This window comes from Pristis pectinata, chromosome 13, assembly GCF_009764475.1.
Source record: "Pristis pectinata isolate sPriPec2 chromosome 13, sPriPec2.1.pri, whole genome shotgun sequence".
NCBI lineage: Eukaryota > Metazoa > Chordata > Chondrichthyes > Rhinopristiformes > Pristidae > Pristis > Pristis pectinata.
This window is the reverse complement of record NC_067417.1, coordinates 52,584,243-52,605,671: the sequence shown is the minus strand read 5'-3', so window position 1 is coordinate 52,605,671 and position 21,429 is coordinate 52,584,243. Positions and strand designations below refer to the sequence as shown.

Sequence of the window (21,429 nt, the reverse complement as noted above, 5' to 3'; positions counted from 1 at the left end):
GTGTTCTCAGATCCTTCTCTCTGAACAGCCCTGGGAGTGAAGCAACATCCCTTCCCTTCCTCAGTCCCAGCTGTGAACTGTTCCTGAAGTGAGAACTGGTTTCCCCTCTGCCTGGCCCGTAACAACACAATGTGGGAAACCTTGACCACAACTGCACCCACCTTAGATGGACAAACCACGGATTTAACCCATCATTTGTGCTCCCACTGCAGCCCGTTTCTCCGTCCCATTGTACCTGACCTCCTGTAGAGGCAGCTGCTGAGAATTGCCCCCATTCCTCCCACACCGACAGTGAGAGTGCCCGACGGGAGAGGGAGCAGAGACTTCCTCAGCAGCAGCCGGTGCAGAGTGCTGACTGCACCCAACCTGTTCCCCCGGACTGAAGGGAATGTAAAGCAAGGCTCAGAACTGGAGGGTGTCATGGTTCTGTCTCCCAGAGTGTGTGTGGGAAATGGTCCCTCTATACCCATTGCCCCGTCAATATGCCCGCATTGACCTTGTGCCTTTATTGTGTTGTTTCCAATAACGTCACAGCCGAAGGAGAACAGAGATACATTCCCATCAACAAGGGTCAACAGCAGGTGCACCAAACAACCCCCGAGATATTTCACAGCAACAGGAAGGGTCTTTCACCCATTCAACCCGGCGTTACTTGAGATCACGTCTTATGTACAAATCAGTGAAGCTGGAATTGACCGAATGAGAGTGCGGTTTGTTCAGCAACAACTACACACGACCAGCAAGTGGCTGTTCATGCAGATATTCCACAGACAGATGGAGCTTGGATCCCCACTGCCCCACACTGCCCAGTGTGTTCCCCCACCCCGTCTCCCCACACTCCCACCACACACCCACCACCACATACCCCTCACTACAACCCCCACCCTCACCTTCCCACACACGGTCGTAGTCTCCCTCCATCACCCTGGGGGGGTGTATGTTCCGGGGACGTGGGCTTCGCAGGCTGAGCAGCATTAATTGTCCATCGACAGTTGTCCCTGACGAGGTGATGACCTGACCTTGAACCACTGCAGACATTGAGGTGTGGGTGGACCCACGAGGTGTCAGGGAGGGAGTTCCAGGACTTGGACCCAGCGACGGTGAGGGAATGGCGAGATATTTCCAAGTCAGGACGGTGTGAGGCTTGGAGGGCAACGTGCAGGCAGTGGTGTCCCTGTGCTTCTGCTGCCCGTGTCCTTCCAGCTGGCAGAGGTGGTGGGTTTGGAAGGTGCAGCCGAAGGAGCCTTGGTGAGGTGCTGCAGTGCGTGGTGTTTTAGGGGACAGACTACTGCCCCTGTGTGTGGGTGGGTGTGGGTGGGGAGCCGATCACGTGAGGTGTTGGGTGTTCCCGATCCGGGCTGCTCCGGCTCAGTTCCCTTCCTTCTTCTGGTCGTTCCCGGTGCTTTGCCCCGTGCCTTGGGGATGGAGGTACCTGCAGGGGAGCTTCTCTCTCAGCACTTGCCGCACCTGTGGACCAGGGCAGTGGGCGGTCAGTGTGGGGGGAGTGTCCTAGGGTCAGTGTGGGGGGAGTGTTGGGGGGACAGGGTCAGGGGGCAGTGTCCCAGGGTCAGTGTCCAGTGTGGGTCAGAGAGACCCCCCTCACCGCAGGGACCGTCCCCCCTCCCACTCACAGGGCCCATCCCTCCAACCCAGGGATGACCCCACAACCCGCAGGGTCCATCCCCCCACCCCAGCAGATAACCCCAACCAAGAGACTCCCGCCCCACACCAGGCACCATGGGGTAACCATGGTAACCAGCCCCCCCCCAACAACAGGCACCGCAAGGTAACCATGGTAGCCAGACCACCCACACCAAGCACCGGGCAGTAACCACGGTACCCAGCCTCCCCCCACTGCAGGCAACAGAGGGTAACCATGGTAACCAGACCCCCACATACCAGGCCCCACAGGGTGACCACAGTAACCAGACCTCCCTACGCCAGACACCACGGGGTAACCACGGTAACCAGACAACGCGAAACTGGGCACCGTGGGATGACCACGGTAACCAGACGCCCCACACCAGGCACTGCGAGGTAACCATGGTAACCAAACTCCCCACACCAGGCACCACGGGGTGATCATGGAAACAAGACCACCCCCACACGAGGCACCAGGGGTAACCATGGTAACGAGAAACCCCCATCAGACGTTGTGAGGTGACCACGGTAACCAGACCACCCCCCCAGACCCTGAACGCCCCCTCACCCAGTGAGTGATCTCCTGCTCCTCCGCCGATCCCACCGGGCGGTCCCCAAAGTACAGCGTGGCCGCCTCCCCGACCAGCTCCTCACACTCCTCGTCTGTGGGCAGCCCCGGCGCTGGAAGGTGGAGACACGGCGTCAGTCAGCCCACCGCCTGAGCTCAGGGGCAGCCACGGGCACAGGGGGAAGGGTGGGCATCGGGGGTGGGGGCAGGGACATCAGGGACCCAGCCCCACCTAGGGGTGGGGGGGTCAACCCAGGGCACAGGCTCCTTGGGCAGGGGGGAGATGTACAGACCCCCAGAGTCAGCGTGGGGGTGGACACACGGAGGCAGAGATGTACAGACCCTCAGACAGTGAGGGAGGGGCTGTGAGACCCCCACAAGGAACACAATGGGTTTGGGGAGGTTTTCCCAACACTGGGACCTGGTCTCCCCCTGAATACGGAGGGTGGACCACACAGGGGGACACTTGGCACCAACTCTGACTGAGGGTCACAAGACACAAGACCTGGTACCTGAGGGTGTCTCCCCTCCTGGGGCAGAGGGCGATCGCTGGGTGGACTCTCTCGTCAATGACCCTGTGTGTCCTTCACCTCCGGAAGTCTGGTGATCTGGAATTAATGAAGAGACACGGGAGACTGGCAGTGAAACCGCTTCCCACTGAGGAAGTGAAGGGTTAAGAATTGCAACCATACCTCTAACTGGTAAACAAAATATATATATATATGCATTATATTTCTTTAGCAAGGACTAGAAAGCTGCTGACCCACTAGTTAGGTTGGAATGTTAAGTATGTTAACTGCTGTTGTTTCGGGTAACGGACCATTCCGATATGTCAGACGGTGGTGATACTGAGTGTAATTAACATCGAGGTGAAGACTTGGTCTGAACAATGAAGGGTGATACCTGCCTTTGAAAGCCTTGATTATAACTCAATTATACTAAGACAAAAGGTGTGATAGCTGTCTCGGGATCTCTATAGCTTGACCGAAACTCGCGGCGCCATCTGCATGGGATGTGCGTGACAATTCCTGTATAAATGACTGTCTGCCCTTTGTGCGGGGAGAACTCGGGAAGCGACTCTTAGTGAGTGCTGAAGAGAATTCTCCTAGTGGTGCACTGCTAATAAAGGTATTTGTTCGAATCAACCTTGTGGAACTGTGTTATTTACAGCGGACAGAAGGGGAAAATTGATTTCGGGACGACAATTTGGCGAGCCAGCCAGGAGTCCAAGACGAGGTTTCGGAAGCGGCGTGAGCGACCGACGGGGATAACGGCCACCTGAGACGGACGGGCCCACAAGGTACGATTCACCTTGATCCCTCTCAGGCAGTCGGACACCTGATCGATCCCTTCGCTTACCGACAATCCTCTGACGGACTCCTCGCGAACCTGTCCTAGTGCCACAGGTAAGGAGGGGTTCGAGTCCCCAGTTAATTTAAGTTCTGTTCAGGGTTCGAGTCCCCAGTGGAGTTAAGTTCTGTTCGGGGTTCGAGTCCCCAGTTAAGTTAAGTTAAGCTAAGTTAAGTTCTGTTCGGGGTTCGAGTCCCCAGTTTCGGGTTTGGGATTTTAAGTTGTGAATTTCAAGGTTTTGACCTCTAGGTTCTGAGATCGCTTCTCCGGTACTACCACCCTGCCTTAGACCGGTTCTTAAGAGGGGAAATCCCCCACGGGAAGGTCAGGAACCTGAAGTGGGTGAAGGAAAGAGACCGATCTTATAGGTAATCACAGCGATTCATACCGTCCGTTTGGGTAGAATACAAAATGGGACAAACTCTCGATAAGTCTGGGTCCAATACCCCACTGTCTAAGTTATGTAAAGGCGATCCGAAGAACGAGAGTAACTTCCGTAAATTATCAGCATGCCTCAATAAGAAATTGGGAAACGAAATATGGCCATTGGGGGAAACTTGGGACGTAGATAAATGCCTAAAGGCAGAAAAGGCAATTTGGGAGCGGAATACAGGGGAAAAATGGAAATTATTAATGTCCACTTGGAGAAAAACAGCCAAAAACCTAACAAATAAATCTAAGCAGGCTAGCTGGGAACATAATGCGCGCAGAAGGGGAATTAGTGTGTGTGATGAACAGGGAAATCCTAAGAGTTGGGGAGTCCTGAAGTCTCAGTGCGGAGACCACGATGCTGAAAGGAGCAGAAGGGAGAGAGGAGAGGTAAATGAGGTGTATAAGGAGAAGAGCAGAAATAAAAATAAAAGTAGTAAGGATAAAGTGGAGGTACCTCCCGACATGTCTGGCGTGCCCCTGTTGTTCCAAAGTAATGATACGGACGAAGAGGAGGAGGATTGGATGGTCTGACCCACAGCCCCTACCTACCCCCCGGTTTCATTGCCGCCCCCATATAATGCGGCTAGCCCGCCAGCCGTCCCGCCCCTACCACCAGCGACTGCTAGCCAAGTCCCGCCCACAGGACAAGTCCATGAACCTATTGCATCCCGAACCAGGATGCGGCTTAGTCGAAGGGAAAGCCCACAGACAGGTGGCTCTAAGGCCACAGACAAACGACAGAGCTTTCTGGCAAGGGACGGTCCTTCAATAGATTCTCAGACGGACACCGACTCTGATTCTACCACTGATTATGGTGACCCTACAGATCCCAGCCTACCGACCATGTTCAACGGGGTTAAGGGAGCCAAGGTTAAGAAACAATTCCCCAACAGGAGTGTTCCCAATCCTGATCCAGACCAAGCCAGCGCTAATCCTACAATCCAAATTTACACCCCTTGGAAGCCTCAGGAGATGTGCTTAATCATGAGTCAGGTGCCCAACCGTAAAACCAACCTGGAGGATTTCATAGATTATGAGTTTGGAACAATTCAGATGTATCAGGCCCCCCCCCCCCCCCCCAAGACCTCTTCAGTCTTTGTTGCATGGCCCTTAAGACTAATGAAGTGTCACAGTGGAAAGAGCACCTGGGGAACTATGCTGACTGGACAGCCTTTCAGGTGGCCGTCCGGCCTCAGGACCAGGTGGCCACTATTAGAACTGCCCTTTGTAAAACCCTCCAACAGCCTATTGACATAACTAAAGTTTTAGAATGCCGACGGAAACAGGGTGAGGACGGCCCGGACTTTTGGGACCATTTCTGTTCACTTTACGGTACCTATGCGGGGGACGATGCCTACAACAGAGGCAATGCCTCCACTCAGTTTAACGCCCTCCTATTACAATGCATCCCTGCGAGAGTGGCCTTAGCTATCCGCACTAATGACATGAACTGGCCTGACCACACACGACAAGCCATGAGGAGGGCCCTAATCCACTTCTGGAGTAATCGGCGCGAGTCGAAAACCACAAAGGTAAAACAGGAAATGGTGCAGAGACCCCCTCGGTCCCAACCTTCCTACTCCGACAATACGGGCTATCAAATGGAGCGGCAATTTTGCGTTCCAGAAGGGGTTGACTGGTCCGGTAAAGGATACCCACTGTTCCCCAATGACTTAAGAGTCCCAGTGTATGGGCCCCCTTGTGGGCCACCACCACCACCCTCTCGTAATTACCTAGGACCCAGGGGACCCCAACAACCCACACCGGCTAGCGCCAGGCCGACGGGATGCTACCTTTGTGGGGCACCTGACCATTGGCGGAGGGACTGCCCCACTACCGTCATCGACAGACGAGACCCCCCGGTAGACGACAACCTTTTTCAACCAACAACCCGTTTTCTGCCTGACTAGATGTGGAGAGTAGCCTCTCCATGTACCCTGCCCTCACCGATAACCCGGAGATGAACCCATCGTCAATTTCTTAGTTGAAGGAAAGCCGATTCCCTTTATGATAGACACGGGAGCAAATACTTCGACCCTTGAAGCCCCTTGTATTACCCAGCATGATTTTAAACTGTCCACTGCTTCAGTTCCATTGAGCGGACTGATGGGACAGGAAAGATCCAACCGCTTAACTGAACCCTTACAAGTTAAATTTGAAGATCGGGAATGCCTGATCCAGTTTGCGGTAACCACAAGCCTGGGGGTTAACCTAGCCAGGAGGGACCTGCTCTGCTCCTTCCAACTCAAAATACAATGCCTGGATGACAGTATTACCATTACTGGTCCTAAAAACCATAGGATCCTCTGGATTCACCAGCCTCCTCAGTGGTGGACAGTGAACTTCACAAGCAGCGATTTTGACCCACCCTTGGAAACCACTGACCCACATGTGACACTAGTTTACGACCCCACCGGGGCCTCAAGGGAACTAGAAGGGTTGTATGCTCCTCTCCTGGGTAGCATGGTGACTGTCACTATTTTAGGGGAAGTAGTGGGAAAGGAAGGGGCAGCACTTCTAGTCCAAGTGCCTAATGAATTGTGGAATCAGTCAGGCTTGATGTCCCCTCACATTACCCTGTCAGTTAACGAGGGACATAGACCAAAAGAACTGGGATTCCTAGCCCACCGGCTTGAGGTACAGGCAGACAAAGGCCTTTTCAGGGTTCCTCAGGCTCTGCCAGGGGGGACCCTGACTTATTACCTCATCCCTTTCTCGGTGACGGGCTGTTTACACCATCACCGGCCCCATCGACTCCCTTCGGATGAGCCCACACCTGATTTATGGGCCGCATCGAAGTCCGAGGTAGGATACACCTCAGTGACCCCAGTCCAGATCCGTGTAAGACGGAACTGCCTTCCGTCCCACAGTATCCCCTTCGGAGAGAGGCAGTCGACGGAATAACTCAGTTAATAGATTTATTCTGCAAACAGGGCATCCTGGTTCCTTGCCAATCACCTTGTCACACCCCCATTTTACCCGTCCCCAAACCCGGACAGACAGAGTGGCGCCTTGTACAAGACCTATGTAAGGTCAACGAGGTAGTGGAGCAACTACATCCCATGGCCCCAAATCCAGCTACCATTCTCAGCAGTATCCCCGCCGACTCTTGCGTTTTTACCATTGTGGATTTGCAGCATGCATTTTTCGCAATTCCCCTCTCTCCCGACTCGCAGTACCTGTTTGCTTTCACCTTCCAAGGTCAGCAATACACTTGGACGCTCCTCCCGCAAGGTTTTATACACTCCCTGACTATTTTTTCCCAAGTTTTACATAATCAACTCCAAGGGTTGCACCTTTCTGATAAATCCACCATTGTCCAGTATGTAGATGACCTTTTACTAGCAAGCCCCTCGGAGCCCTCCAACATCTCGGACACGAATAGACTACTTAACGCGCTCCACTCTTGGGGATACGTAATACCTCCACAGAAAGTAAAACAAACCCAGCACTAGGTGAAATATACAGGCACCCTCTTAAGTGCTACTGAGCGGCGGCTCGCTCCCGAACGTATTTCGCCCATCATTGCCACCCCACCGCCCACCACCCCAAAGGGTATGCACGCCTACTTAGGGTTAGTAAATTTCTGCAGGCAGTGGCTACCTAACGTGGCGCTCCTTACTAAGCACCTCATACCCTTGGCCTCAAGCCAGTCTGTGGGACCCTTTGAACTTACCAAGGAACATAGGGAGGCCTTTGATAGCCTCAAACAGGCCCTTGCCAGCGCCCCAGCTCTGGGACGCCCTTTGTATGATCGCCCATTTCAGCTCTTCGTGAATGTCCTAGAGGACTGCGCTACAGCCGTCCTTACTCAAACCCATGGGGATAGGAAAAGACCGGTGGCATACTACTCCACTCGGCTGGACCCAGTTGCAAGGGGACTTCCACCATGCTCACAAATGCTTCCAGCCATTTATTCCCTAGTAACAGCAGCCTCCAATATAACCCTGCAACAGGCAGTGGTGTTTTATTCCTCCCATACCGTAACGGCACTCTTAACCTCTCACCAGACGCAACACCTTACCCAGGCCCGCTTAAACAGATACAAGGTAGCACACCTGAATAACCCACTCCTCATTTTTGCCTACTGTACGACCATTAATCCTGCCACCTTCCTAGACACCCCACCTGAGGATCTTGCGGACCCACCTCATGACTGTCTAATGCGTAACCACTTTTTAACTGCACCCCGCCCGGACCTTTCAGATAAGGCCATCCAGTCAGCCGACTTAAACCTGTACATCGACGGTAGTTCCTACATTTCTGAACAGGGCATCCGCTTTAGCGGCTATGCCGTGGTAAACGACTCCCAGAGTGTGGAATCTGCATCTCTGCAGCCCCCAGTAGCTAATGTCTTCACTGACTCCCACTATGCTTTTGGAGTTGCCCATGATTTTGGCCAACTCTGGGCACACAGGGGATTTCTGACCTCCACAGGTAGTCCCATACAGAATGCAGTTTATGTAAAGAACCTCCTCCAAGCCATCCTCCTCCCAAACAAATTGGCCATCATTAAATGCTCCGCTCACCTTTCAGATGCCTCCCTAATATCCCAGGGCAATAACAGGGCAGATACAGAAGCGAAATTGGCAGCACGCCAGGGGTCTAAAATCGTTTCCACTATGGAAAAACAAGCAGTTGTTTGCAAGCCAAAGGTAGCAACGCCGGGCGCCCCAGACATGGTCACTGTGCAGCACTTACAGGGGGACGCCCCTGACTCAGAAAAATAAATGTGGAAGGCACACGGGTGTACACACTCTGCGCTACACAGCCTCTGGGTTACTCCAGTCGGTCAAGTATGTATACCTGATTCTTTGTTACCAATGCTTATTGACTGCCTACATTCTGACACCCACCTTGGCGGGGAGGGAATGAGTAACATTTCACTATGTACCTGGTGGCGCCCCAGATTGGAGGAAGCAGCACAAGGCAAAATACGGTCGTGTTTGATATGCCAACAAACCAATGCTGGGAAAGGAGTGAAGTGCACCCCAGGCAAAACCCCCTTGCCAGGTGGTCATTTGAATGCATACAAATCGACTTTATTGAATTACCGTGTGTACATTGTTACAAGTACTGTCTTATTATTGTTGATGAATTTAGTAGATGGATTGAAGCTTTTCCAACCACCAACAATAAGGCCTCAACGGTGGTGAAGTTATTGCTCACAGAGGTTATAGCAAGGTTTGGGGTACCCTGACGGATAAGTTCTGACAATGGCCCCCACTTCATAGGGAAAATAAATAAGGAATTGTGCGAGGCACTGCATATCGAACAGCAGTTCCACTGCACCTACCACCCTCAGTCAGCGGGTGGAGTAGAGAGAGCTAACAGCACCCTTAATAATAAACTAACCAAATTAGTGTCAGAGACAGGTCTAAACTGGTTGAAGGTTCTCCCCTTAGCCTTATACCATATGAGAATCACCCCCCACTCGGCCACCGGGGTATCGGCTGCCGAAATCGTCTATGGGCGTCCAGGAAGAACCCCATGGGACGCCGCCACCCAACCCCCCACACAGGTTGATCTTAATATCATGGGGGATGAACTACAAAGGTATTTCAGACAACTTACGTCCTCTTTAAAGTTTCTTCATTCGCAGGTGGAGAGTGCCTTTAAACCACCTGAAGGGCAGAACACAGAATTGCCTGACCTGGAAATCGGAGACTGAGTACTGATACGGGATTGGGAGCGCCCTAAACTGGGACCTCGGTGGAAAGGCCCCTCCAGATACTACTCCAAACACCGACAGCCGTGAAAGTAAAAGGCCAGGAATGCTGGATTCATCTGAGCGACTGCAAACGATGGCCACCGGAGGAAAGCTAATACTTTTTAAATTCAGACTCCTCACCATTACCAGTACTCTTGTGTGGGCGTTACAGGATAATTTGTTTTACAAAATACATATGCAGTTACATGGGAATCGCACTGTTTGTTACCCCTTGGCAGAGTCAGTGGAAGGCCTTTTTGTAGCTACACCAAGCTGGAGCCCCAGGGCCCTCTTAAAGTATGAATGTTCAAAAACAAAGTGTGTTGGACAGATGGGAACTTACAGGAGGGTACTGCCGGGTAAATGCTTGCAAGGAACAGTGACAGGACCTAGTAGTACAGCCCACCACCAGTCCTTCTCCCATTGTTTCACCGGCACAGGGTGGGGTGGTGCGCTAGCAATTGTACAGCATACAGCATGTGCCACCACTACCTGTACAGGGAGGAATTGCGGGTTTAAAGGGGGATGGTTTAGCTGTGAGTGCGCTGCCACTAGGTGTGCTACGTTACTTGCAGGAGATTGATGGGTTTGTGGAGAAGGGAACGGGACCCACGTGAGATTGTCTAATGTCTCTTTAGAATGGCTAACCAGGGAGAATTACCTGAGGGAGCATGGGAGAAATGTTGCTGGGATCTCTTGGTATTCTCAAATGCCCAGTCCACGGCAATCGGGTAATGTAACCTGCTACCGGTCTAAGGAAGGGTATGTGTTCCTCTTTAATGGCACTTACACCACAGCCACCCCCTCTCTGCCAGCCTGGTTTGCAATAGGAACGATGGGGCCGGTCACGGTCCCCTGCCCCCAGAAGGCTCATGTCCGACGAAGACTTGTGGTGCGGTCAGTTAGAGAGAAGTTCTGTGAGGATTGGAGGGATCCTATGTCATTGGGATCTCCCTTAGCATCGTTAGGCTATGGATTCCTGAGTACTCTCTCTCTGGGGGGTTAGGCAGGAACTATAGCTGCAAACAACCGGAACTACCTTATTTGTGGATTGGCTGCACTGGGAAACAGTACTATGGAGGGCCTGAAGGCGGTGAACCGGGAACTGGCAGAGCTTCGACTTTATGCCCAGCAGACCCGGTATGCTGTGGACTACCAGCTGGCTCAGCAAGGAGGAGTATGTGCTATAGTTGGGGACAAATGTATCACCACTGTGAGAGACGAGTCCTACAACATCTCCCATGCCATTCAGGACATTCAGACGCAGGTAGATAGCTTTAGACAGGGATTTACAGGAGGGACGAGTTGGTTGAGGTGGCTGCTAGGAGGGTTGTGGGCATCATACCTGCTGCATGGAGCTGTGGAACTAATCGTGATTATAATAGTATGCTGTGTGGTGCTGGCCTGTCTAAATACCTGTTGCAAGGTCCTTATTAATAAGCTCTCAGCCCCGTTCTCAGCGCCGCTCTAGTTTATCATGAAATGATAAAAAGGAGGTAATGAGGAAGTGAAGGGTTAAGAATTGCAACCACACCTATAACTGGCAAACAAAATATATCTATGCATTTATATTTCTTTAGCAAGGACTAGCAAGCTGCTGACCCACCAGTTAGGTTGGAATGTTAAGTATGTTAACTGCCTTTGTTTCGGGTAACGAACCATCCCGATATGTCAGACGGTGGCGATACTGGGTGTAATTAACATCGAGGTGAAGACTTGGTCTGAACAATGAAGGGTGATACCTGCCTTTGAAAGCCTTGATTATAACTCAATTATACTAAGACAAAAGGTGTGATAGCTGTCTCGGGATCTCTAAAGCTTGACCGAAACTTACGGCGCCGTTTGCATGGGATGTGCGTGACAATTCCTGTATAAATGTCTGTCTGCCATTTGTTCGGGGAGAACTCGGGAAGCGACTCTTAGTGAGTGCTGAAGAGAATTCTCCTAGCGGTGCACTGCTAATAAGGGTATTTGATCGAATCGACCCTGTGGCACTGTGTTATTTACAGCGGACAGAAAGGGAAAATTGATTTCGGGACAACATCACATGTTGTCAGTGACTCTGCTCCCAGCCCTCTCTGCAACACTGTGTTCCAGGTACTCGCCACTCTCTGGGTGAAGGTCCCCCTCACATCCTCTCTAAATCTCTCCCCTCACTCCAGATCTGTGTCCTCTAGTTTTATTCCCCTCTGTGAGGGGAAACGTCAGTCTCCCCCATCTATCCCCCCATCATTTATACCCAGTGTTATATCCCCTGCCTTAAGGTCACTCCAAACCCACCCACCCACCACTGAACTGCCCTCACCCACCCAGCCCCAGCCCTCAGTTCCCGAGTGCTGACTGACTACCCATCTCCCCCAGACCCGTGAAGCAGCCTCAGACCCAGGCGTGGGTTGTTCACTGGGGAAATGGACACCACCCCTTCCAGAGATCTCGGACACTGCTGACAATTGGTACCGAGGGAGGGGAGCAACGGAACCGACATTCACCCCCCACTGCACTGCACGTCCAGCAGGTGAATGGGTCGACCAGAGGTTCCACCTCACACAGGGAGAGAGACTGACACAGGACCTGGTACCTGAGGACGTGTCTCCCGATGGGACAGAAGACGGTTCCTGAGTGGGGTCTCCAGTTGGTGATCCTTTGGCCTGTTCCCTTGTGGAATTCTCCGGGTCTGGAATAAAGGAACAGAGACACGGGAGAGGTTAACAGGCTGGGACAGGAGTTCAGGGAATGGAGGACTGTGTCTGTGGAGAAACCAACATCAGCCGCTCTTCCTCCACCAACTCTCCCTCCCAAACCTCCGTCACCCCAGGTCACTGCCCTCAGTCCGAGTCGGGATGGATTTCAGGGAGTGAACCTGGGGAGCAGGGTTCCCTTCAATGCTCCCACCACTGAGACCTGAGCTTGCAGACCCTGCTGGGGTGGTGGTCAAACCCGGACCAGGTTCTGCACTCGTTGTTCCCTGGGGTTCCCGACTTGTGTCCGACTGTCGATTCTCCATCACACTCACCTGTCTCTGACCTGTTCCACTGATACACTCACTGGATCCCTCCGTCTCCCTCCTCCCCTTCCCTCTCCCGTTCCAGCCTCCCTCCTCCACTACCCCCTCCGTCTCCGTCCCCTCTGTGTCCGTCCTCCCATCCCCTCCCCTCCGTCTCCTACCTCCCGTCCCATCCCCTGTCTCCCTACTGCTCTCCATCTCCCTCCTCCACTCCCCAATTCCCCTCCAGGCTCCCTCCTTCACTCCCATCTCCCCCTCCATCTCCCTCCTCATTCTCCCTGCTCCCCTCCCCACTCTCCCTCCCTCCTCCATATCTGCTCTCGTTACCCACTCGCCCTCCTCCATTCTCTTCAATCTCCCTTGTCCCCCCTCACTCCTCCCGTCCACTCTCCCCACCCACTCTCCATCTTCCCCTCCTCCCCCTCCCATCCACTCCACTCCCACCATACACTCCGCCCCTCCCCTCCACTCCCTCAACATCCCCACCCCTCCCCACCCTCCTTCCACTCCTCTACCACCCTCAGCTCCCACCACTCTCCCCTCCCATCTTCCCCTCCCCACTCCCCTCCCAACACCCTCCCCTACCCACTCAAACCCTCCACTCCCCCTCACCCCCTTCCACTCCCCTACCGCCCTCAATCCACCACAACTCCTCACTCTGCCCTACGCCCTCCCTCCTCCTCCATCCACTGTCCCCACCCAATCTCCCTCCTCCGCTCCCTTCTCCCACTCCTCCCTCACTGCTCCCTTCCCTCAGCTCTCCCTCCTCCCATCTGTCCATGAGAGTGAGCCTGGGAGTGGACCCAGGGAGGGGGAGATGTACAGATCCTCAGACAGTGAGGGAGGGGCTGTGAGACCCCCACAAGGAACACGACGGGTTTGGGGAGGTTTCCCCAACACTGGGACCTGGTCTCCCCCTGAATACGGAGGGTGGACCACACAGGGGGACACTGGGCACCAACAATGACTAAGGGTCACAAGACACAAGACCTGGTACCTGAGGGTTTCTCCCTTCCTGGGCCAGAGGGTGGTCCCTGGGGGGACTCTCTCGTTGATGACCCTGTGTGTCCTTCACCTCCGGAAGTCTGGTGATCTGGAATAAATGAAGAGACACGGGAGACGGGCAGTGAAACCGCTTCCCAGATGTTGTCAGTGACTCTGCTCCCAGCCCTCTCTGCGGCACTGTGTTCCAGGTACTCACCCCTCTCTGGGTGAAGGTCCCCCTCACATCCCCTCTAAATCTCTCCCCTCACCCCAGATTGTGTCCTCGAGTTTTATTCACCTCTGAGGGGAAATGTCAGTCTCCCCCATCTATCCCCCCATCATTTATACCCAGTGTTACGTCCCCTGCCTGAAGGTCACTCCAAACCCACCCACCCACCACTGAACTGCCCTCACCCACTCAGCTCCAGCCCTCAGTCCCCGAGTGCTGACTGACAACCCATCTCCCCCAGCCCTGTGAAGCAGCCTCAGACCTAGGCGTGGGTTGCTCACTGGAGAAATGGGCATAGAAGCAATAGAAAATCATAGAAAACTACAGCGCAGAAAACAGGCCATTTGGCCCTTCTAGCCTGTGCCGAAACATTATTCTGCTAGTCCTATTTACCTGTCCCCAGCCCATACCCCTCCAGACTTCTCTCGTCCATGTATCTATCCAATTTACTCTTAAAAGTTAAGGGTGAGCCTGCATTTACCACATCAGATGGCAGCCCATTCCACACTCCCACCACTCTTTGAGTGAAGAACTTCCCTCTAATGTTCCCCTTAAACCTTTCCCCTTTCACCCTAAAGCCATGTCCACTCGTACTTATCTCTCCTAATCTAGGTGGAAAGAGCCTACTCGCATTAACTCTGTCTATGCCCCTCATCATTTTGTAAACCTCTATCAAATCTCCCCTCATTCTTCTGCACTCCAAGGAATAAAGTCCTAACGTGTTGAATCTTTCCCTGTAACTCAACTCCTGAAGACCCGGCAACATTCTTGTAAATCTCCTCTGCACTCTTTCAATCTTGCTGACATCCTTCCTGTAGTTCAGCGACCAGAACTGCACACAATATTCTAAATTTGGTCTCACCAATGACTTATACAACCTCACCAAAACATTCCAACTCCTATACTCAATACTTTGATTTATAAATGCCAGAATGCCAAAAGCCTTTTCTACAACTCTGTCTACCTGTGACTCTACTTTCAGTGAATTATGTATCTGAACTCCCAGATCCCTTTCTTCCTCCGCACTCCTCAGTGCCCTACCATTTACTGTGTATGTCCTCCCTTGATTTGTCCTTCCAAAATGCAACACCTCACACTTGTCTGCATTAAATTCCATCTGCCATTTTCTGGACCATTCCTACAATTGGTCCAGACCCATCTGCAAGCTTTGAAAGCCTTCCTCACTGTCCGCTACACCTCCAATCTTAGTGTCATCCACAAACTTACTAATCCAATTTACCACATTATCGTCTAGATCATTGATATATACAACAAACAACAATGGCCCCAACACAGATCCCTGAGGCACACCACTAGTCACAGGCCTCCAATCTGAGAAACAACCATCCACAACCACTCTCTGTCTTCTCCCACTCAGCCGATTTCGAATCCAGTTTACAACCTTTCCATGGATACCCATTGACTGAACCTTCTGAACTAATCTCCCATGTGGGACCTTGTCAAAGGCCTTACTAAGGTCCATGTAGACAACATCCACAGCCTTACCTTCATCTACTTTCTTATTGACCTCCTCAAAAGACTCCACAAGATTCGTTAAACACGATCTACCACGCACAAAGCCATGCTGACTATCCTTAATCAACCATTGGCTGTCCAAATACTTATATGTCCTATCTCTCAGAACACCTTCCAATAATTTACCCACTACTGACGTCAGGCTCACTGGCCTGTAATTACCTGGTTTACTCTTCGAGCCTTTCTTAAACAATGGAACAACATGAGCTATCCTCCAGTCCTCCGGCACCGCACCTGTGGCTAAGGACATTTTAAATATATCTACCAGGGCCCCTGCAATTTCTACACTACTCTCTCTCAAGGTCTGAGGAAATATCTTGTCAGGCCCTGAGGATTTATCTACCTTTATTCGCTGTAAAGCATCAAGTACCTCCTCCTTTTTAATCTCTATATGTTCCATGACACTAGAGCTCGTTTGCCTTCCTTCCATATCCACGATGCCAGTTTCCTGAGTAAATACTGATGCAAAAAAAACTGTTTAAGTTCTCCCCCATCTCCTGAGGCTCCACGCATATATGACCACTCTGATCTTCTAGGGGACCAATTCTGTCTCTTACTATCCTTTTGCTCTTAATATACCTGAGAAACCCTTTGGGTTTACCTTCACATTATCTGCCAAAGCAGCCTCATGTCTTCTTTTTGCCTTCCTGATTTCCTTGTTTAGTATTTTCTTACATTTCCTATACTCTTCAAGTACCTCATTTGTTCCTAGTTGCCTATACCTGCTATACACCTCTCTCTTTTTCTTAACCAGATCACCAATATCCCTTGAAAACCAAGGTTCCCTATGCTTGTTACCTTTGCCTTTAATCCTGACAGGAACATACGAACTCTGCACTCTCTAAATCTCGTCTTTGAAGGCTTTCCATTTACTGAGCACATCCTTGCCAGAAAATAACTTATCCCAATCCACCCTACCTCGATCCTTTCTCATTTCCACAAAATTGGCCTTTCTCCAATTTAGAACCTCCACTCGAGGACCAGACCTATCCTGATCCATAATTATCTTGAAACTAATTGCATTATGGTCACTGGACCCAAAATGCTCACCTACACATACTTCTGTCAGCTGACCTGCCTCGTTCCCTAATAGGACATTCAGTATTGCATTCTTTCTCGTTGGTACCTCTATATATTGATTTAGAAAACTTCCCTGAACACATTTGACAAATTCCAAGCCATCCAACCCTTTCACAGTGTGGGAGTCCCAGTCAATATGTGGAAAGTTCAAATCCCCTACTATTACAACATTCTGTTTCTTACATCGGCACCATCCCTTCCAGAGATCTCGGACACTGCTGTTGTTTGGTACCAAAGGAGGGGGGAGCAACAGAACCGACATTCACCCCCCCCCCCAAACTGCACTGCACATCCAGCAGGTGAATGGGTCCACCAGAGGTTCCACCTCACACTGGGAGAGAGACTGACACAGGACCTGGTACCTGAGGACGTGTGTCCCGATGGGACAGAGGGCGGTTCCTGGGTGGGGTCTCCAGTTGGTGATCCTTTGGCCTGTTCCCTTGTGGAATTCTCCGGGTCTGGAGTAAAGGAACAGAGACACGGGAGAGGTTAACAGGTTGGGACAGGAGTTCAGGGAATGGAGGACTGGGTCTGTGGAGAAACCAACATCAGCCGCTCTCCCTCCACCAACTCTCCCTCCCAAACCTCCGTCACCCCAGGTCACTGCCCTCAGTCCGAGTCGGGATGGATTTCAGGGAGTGAACCTGGGGAGCAGGGTTCCCTTCAATGCTCCCACCACTGAGACCTGAGCCTGCAGACCCTGCTGGGGTGGTGGTCAAACCCGGACCAGGTTCTCCACTCGTTGTTCCCTGGGGTTCCCGACTTGTGTCCGACTGTCGATTCTCCATCACACTCACCTGTCACTGACCTGTCGCACTGATACACTCACTGGATCCCTCCAACTCCCTCCTCCCCTCCTCCTTCCTCCTCCCCTCCCCTCTCCCCTTCCATCCTCCCCTCTCATTGTTCTCCCTCCTCCCCCGTACAGTCTCGCTGCTCCCCATCTCCCCTCTCCCTCTTCCTCTCACCCTCCTCCCTTATCACTCCTTCCTCCTCCCGGCCATCCGTTCTCGCCCCTCTCTCTGCTCTCACCTTTCCCTCTCCTTGCCATCCCTTGTCCCCCTCTCTCCCAGCCCCACCCTCTCCCATCTGCCCACTCTCCCATCTCACCCTCTCTCCTCGCCTCTCCCTCCTCCTCCCTCCCATCCCTTCTCCCCTCACACCGCCCTCGCTCCTCACCTCTGCCCCACCTCCATTCTCTGCCCTCTCCCTCCTCCACCCTGTACCTCCTCCCCTCTCCCCTCCCCCCAGTGTCCCCATTCCCTCTGGTCCGTCCATCCCACTCCCCACGGTCAGAGATTTGGGAGAAACGCCCGTTCCAACGCTCCCTACAACTGGTACCTGAGCTCGGTGCTGGTGCCGGGATTGTGGACAAATCCCCCCTGGGTTGGGGTGTTGATTCCCTGTGCTCCTGAGGTTGGGGGGTGGGTGCTGCTGGATCTGTAACAAGAGGAGACACGGGGTGGGGGCAGGAGCGGGAACAGTCGACCAGCTCGTTGGGATGGAATTAGCCGCAGAGAACGACTGAACCCGTCTGTGCTTTCACCAACAACTCCCCGTCACACTCACCTGTGTCCGACGGGTCACACTGATACACTCACTGTGTACCTCCGCCACCCTCCCACCTCCCCTCCCCTCCTCCTCCCCGTCCCTCCCCATCCCTCCCCATCTCCCTCCTCCACTCCCCTCTGCCTCCCTCCCCCTCCCATCCCCCTCGGTCTCCCTCCTCCCACATCCATCGTTCCCACCCTCCCCTCCCCTCCCCCTCCGTTTCAATCATCTCCTCCCTTCAGCTCCTCTGTCTCATTCCTCCCCTCCCCTCCCTCCCCTCTCCTCTCACTCTCCAGCCTCCTCCCCTCTACACCCTCCCACCTCCACCCCCACAGACGTCCCTCCAACACTCCCCTCTCCGCCTCTTCCACCTCCCCCGTCCCCTCCTCCCTTCCCCTCCCTCATCCACCTTCCCTTCCACCTCCATATCCCTCCTCCCCTCCCCCTCCAAGCTCCCTCCTCCCTTCCACACCCTCCAACCTCCCACCTCTGCCCACACAGACCTCCCTCCAACACTACCCTCTCCCCCTCAGCCTTCCCTCCTACCAGTCCTCCCACCCCTCAGCTCTCCCTCTTCCTCCTATCCCCCTCCTCCCCAATCTCCAGTCTCCCTCATCTCCTCTCTCCACACTTTCCACTCTCCGCTCACCCTCCTCAACGCTTTCCCTCCTCCCCCTCCGGGCTCCCTCCAGCCCATCTCGGTCTCTCTGCTCCTTCTCCGCCTCTCTCCCTCCCCTCTCTGCACTCGCAGACGCTGGTGTGGCCATAGCAAGGGGCACCCCCTCCCACTCCCTCTCGCCCCTCCACCCCTGTGTCCCGGGGGAACGGTGACCTACCTGTACAATACACAGAGTGACCGTCAAGTGACGGCTTCAGCCGATACACAAAGTAACCGGAGCAGTTCTTCACCCTGATCTCCCAGTTCCAGAAGCAAGTGTTTCCATCCCAGGTGAAGCAGACGGTCCTGGTCACCTCCCCCTCTCCCACACTGGGATGGGAACCTGGAATGAGGGTTACAAACACTGTACAATGTCCCTGGTCCCACAGGACAGCGGGAATGTGAATTGGGACCACTGGGAAGCAGTGGGTCACAACCCAGGGTCCGGTCCAGCCACAGTCAGCGGGGAGCTGCTGCCCTCGCCCTGCCCACCCCACACTCCCCGCAGCAGCACCTGGTCCCTGAGGACGGCTCCTGTTGGGGAGGTCCTGGGGGTCCCCGGGCTTCAGACTGAAACACAGGCCCTGCCCCTGATGTGTACCGATGGTGAGAGCTCGGGGCTGGCGTTTTGACACCGAATCCAGTGAAGGACACAAACCTCAGGCTCTGTCAGTACATGGGGGTGGGAAGGGTTAGAGGGAGATGGGCCAAACACGGGGAAACGGGACTAACGGGATATCCTGGTGGGCACGGACAGGATGGGCCGAAGGGCCTGTTCCAATGCTGCATTCTTATCGACTCTGAGCTGAATGTTGGGTCTATTTAACCGCTGCCACCAACTGATGAACTGTGGGGCCCTGAGACGTGACCAGCTCCCTGGGACCCTCTCCACCACTGAAATGAGTGGAGCTGCTGAAACTGTGCCGGGTCTAATGTGGAGCGGGGTCAGCGGTCGGATCCACAGCCCAACTCCCGGCAAACTCCAGGAACCAGAGCTCCGCCGACTCCATGAGGATCCGGGTACTGAGTGCAGTCTGAGTGAGTGTGGGGACACCTCTCAGGGAGTCTGGGTTCCTCTGAAGGGATCTGGGTGGTCAGACTGACCCTCCCCAGAAATAACTGAGCCCCACTGTTGTAAACTCTGACCCTACCGTTTAACCAGCCCGCTCTCTCCCCGGAGCAGTGATTCACTGGAACGACCGTCTCGGGAATCTTCCGTCCGCCGGAACTGAAACAACAATCAGAGAGTCAGCCCCTGAACTGAGGGAGTTTATTCACCCAGAGAAAGACCGGGAATTGAGCCCATTCTGTCCGCACCCTGTCCCTGGTCAATATTCCCCCAATCCCGGGAATGCCCCTGTTGTTCTCTCTCCCCTTCTACCTTCCCCTTTTCTCTCTCTCTACAGTGTGGGATCTCCCCTTTCCCTGCATTTACTCCCCATGCGTTGTAGTGACTGGTGATCCCGGTCTCCCTGCATTTCCCCCTCACACACCCCTTGTTCTCCTGTTCACATTCTCCAATTCCTCAGGAATTATCCCCTCACGTTACCTGTTGAATCTGTACCATCCCACCACAAGATCTCTATCGTCCAACCATCGGCCGGTGCACTCAGTGAGGGAACAACCCGTGCTCCTCCAGGGCTGATCCAGGACGGTGTGGGTTACACACGGATCACTGAGTGCGGAGTCTGCGGCTGAGGGACAGAATGATGTTCAGCGTTAATGTGAAGTTCAGCTCATGTCCCCCAGCCTCTTGTTCCCCCAACCAGCCTCACCCCACCTCCACCGTCACCAAGCCCGGAGCACCAATAATCTCCCATTGACTATCTGACCCAGAACAACATGACCCAGATAAACACTGGACCCGGCCCCACCGCTCTGAACTCAGCTTCACCACTCTCTCACCAGGTACTGGTTACCACAAAGACCACTTTTTGGCCCATCTCCCAGGGGAGCAGTCCCACCAATCCCATTGCCCCTCTCCTTACTTCCGTGTACCCCGACAGCTGATTCACTCTCTGACACCTGCCCACCAACTCCCCTTTCACCCCTCGTCGTAGACCCACACTGTGGACCATTGAACAGCAGCCGGTTAACCCACTGCACGACTCTGGGACGTGGGAGGAAACCGCAGCCCCCGGGGGAACCCCGCACGGTCACAGGGAGAACGTGCAAACTCCACACAGACAGCACCCGAGGTCAGGACTGAAGCCGGTTCACTGGAGCTGTGAGGCAGCAGCTCTGCACACACACAGACCAACCTGTTACCCAAAACCCTGCACTGACATCAAACAGTGACACATCCTCACATGGTGTAAGTCAAAACAGAAAATGCCGGAAACACTCAGCGGGTCGGACAGCGTCGGTGGAGACAGAAACTGTTCCCCATTCAGGGGAAGAACATTCATTCACACCCCGAGCAACACGAGGTCGGAGTCTTTAGATGAAATGGAGTGGGGGAAGATCGTCAGTGAAAATCAAAGTAAACGGTGTGATGTTGGACAGATGGGGAAAGGTTCCTGTCAGCGGCATCAGAGCAGCCTCTTCCTGCAGGTGGAAGGTCGCTGTGAAGTTATCAAACTCTGCACCCGTCTTGCCCCTCACATCTGCTTTGACCTTACCCCCTCGCAGCTTAAAAGTCTGCCCTCCAGTCTCAGAGGTTTCGACCCAGGGGAAATGACACGTG

General features: G+C 53.5%; 1 protein-coding gene across 1 annotated transcript in view; it reads right to left on the bottom strand.

Moving 5' to 3' along the window:
• Positions 1–1,322: 1,322 nt before the first annotated feature.
• LOC127577095 (pancreatic secretory granule membrane major glycoprotein GP2-like) overlaps positions 1,323–21,429 on the bottom strand; it is an 88,792-nt gene continuing 68,685 nt past the window's right edge. Inside the window, exon 8 of the mRNA XM_052027977.1 lies at positions 1,323–1,432. The gene's annotated coding sequence lies outside the window, so the exon portion shown is untranslated. The remainder of the gene's footprint in view (positions 1,433–21,429) is intronic.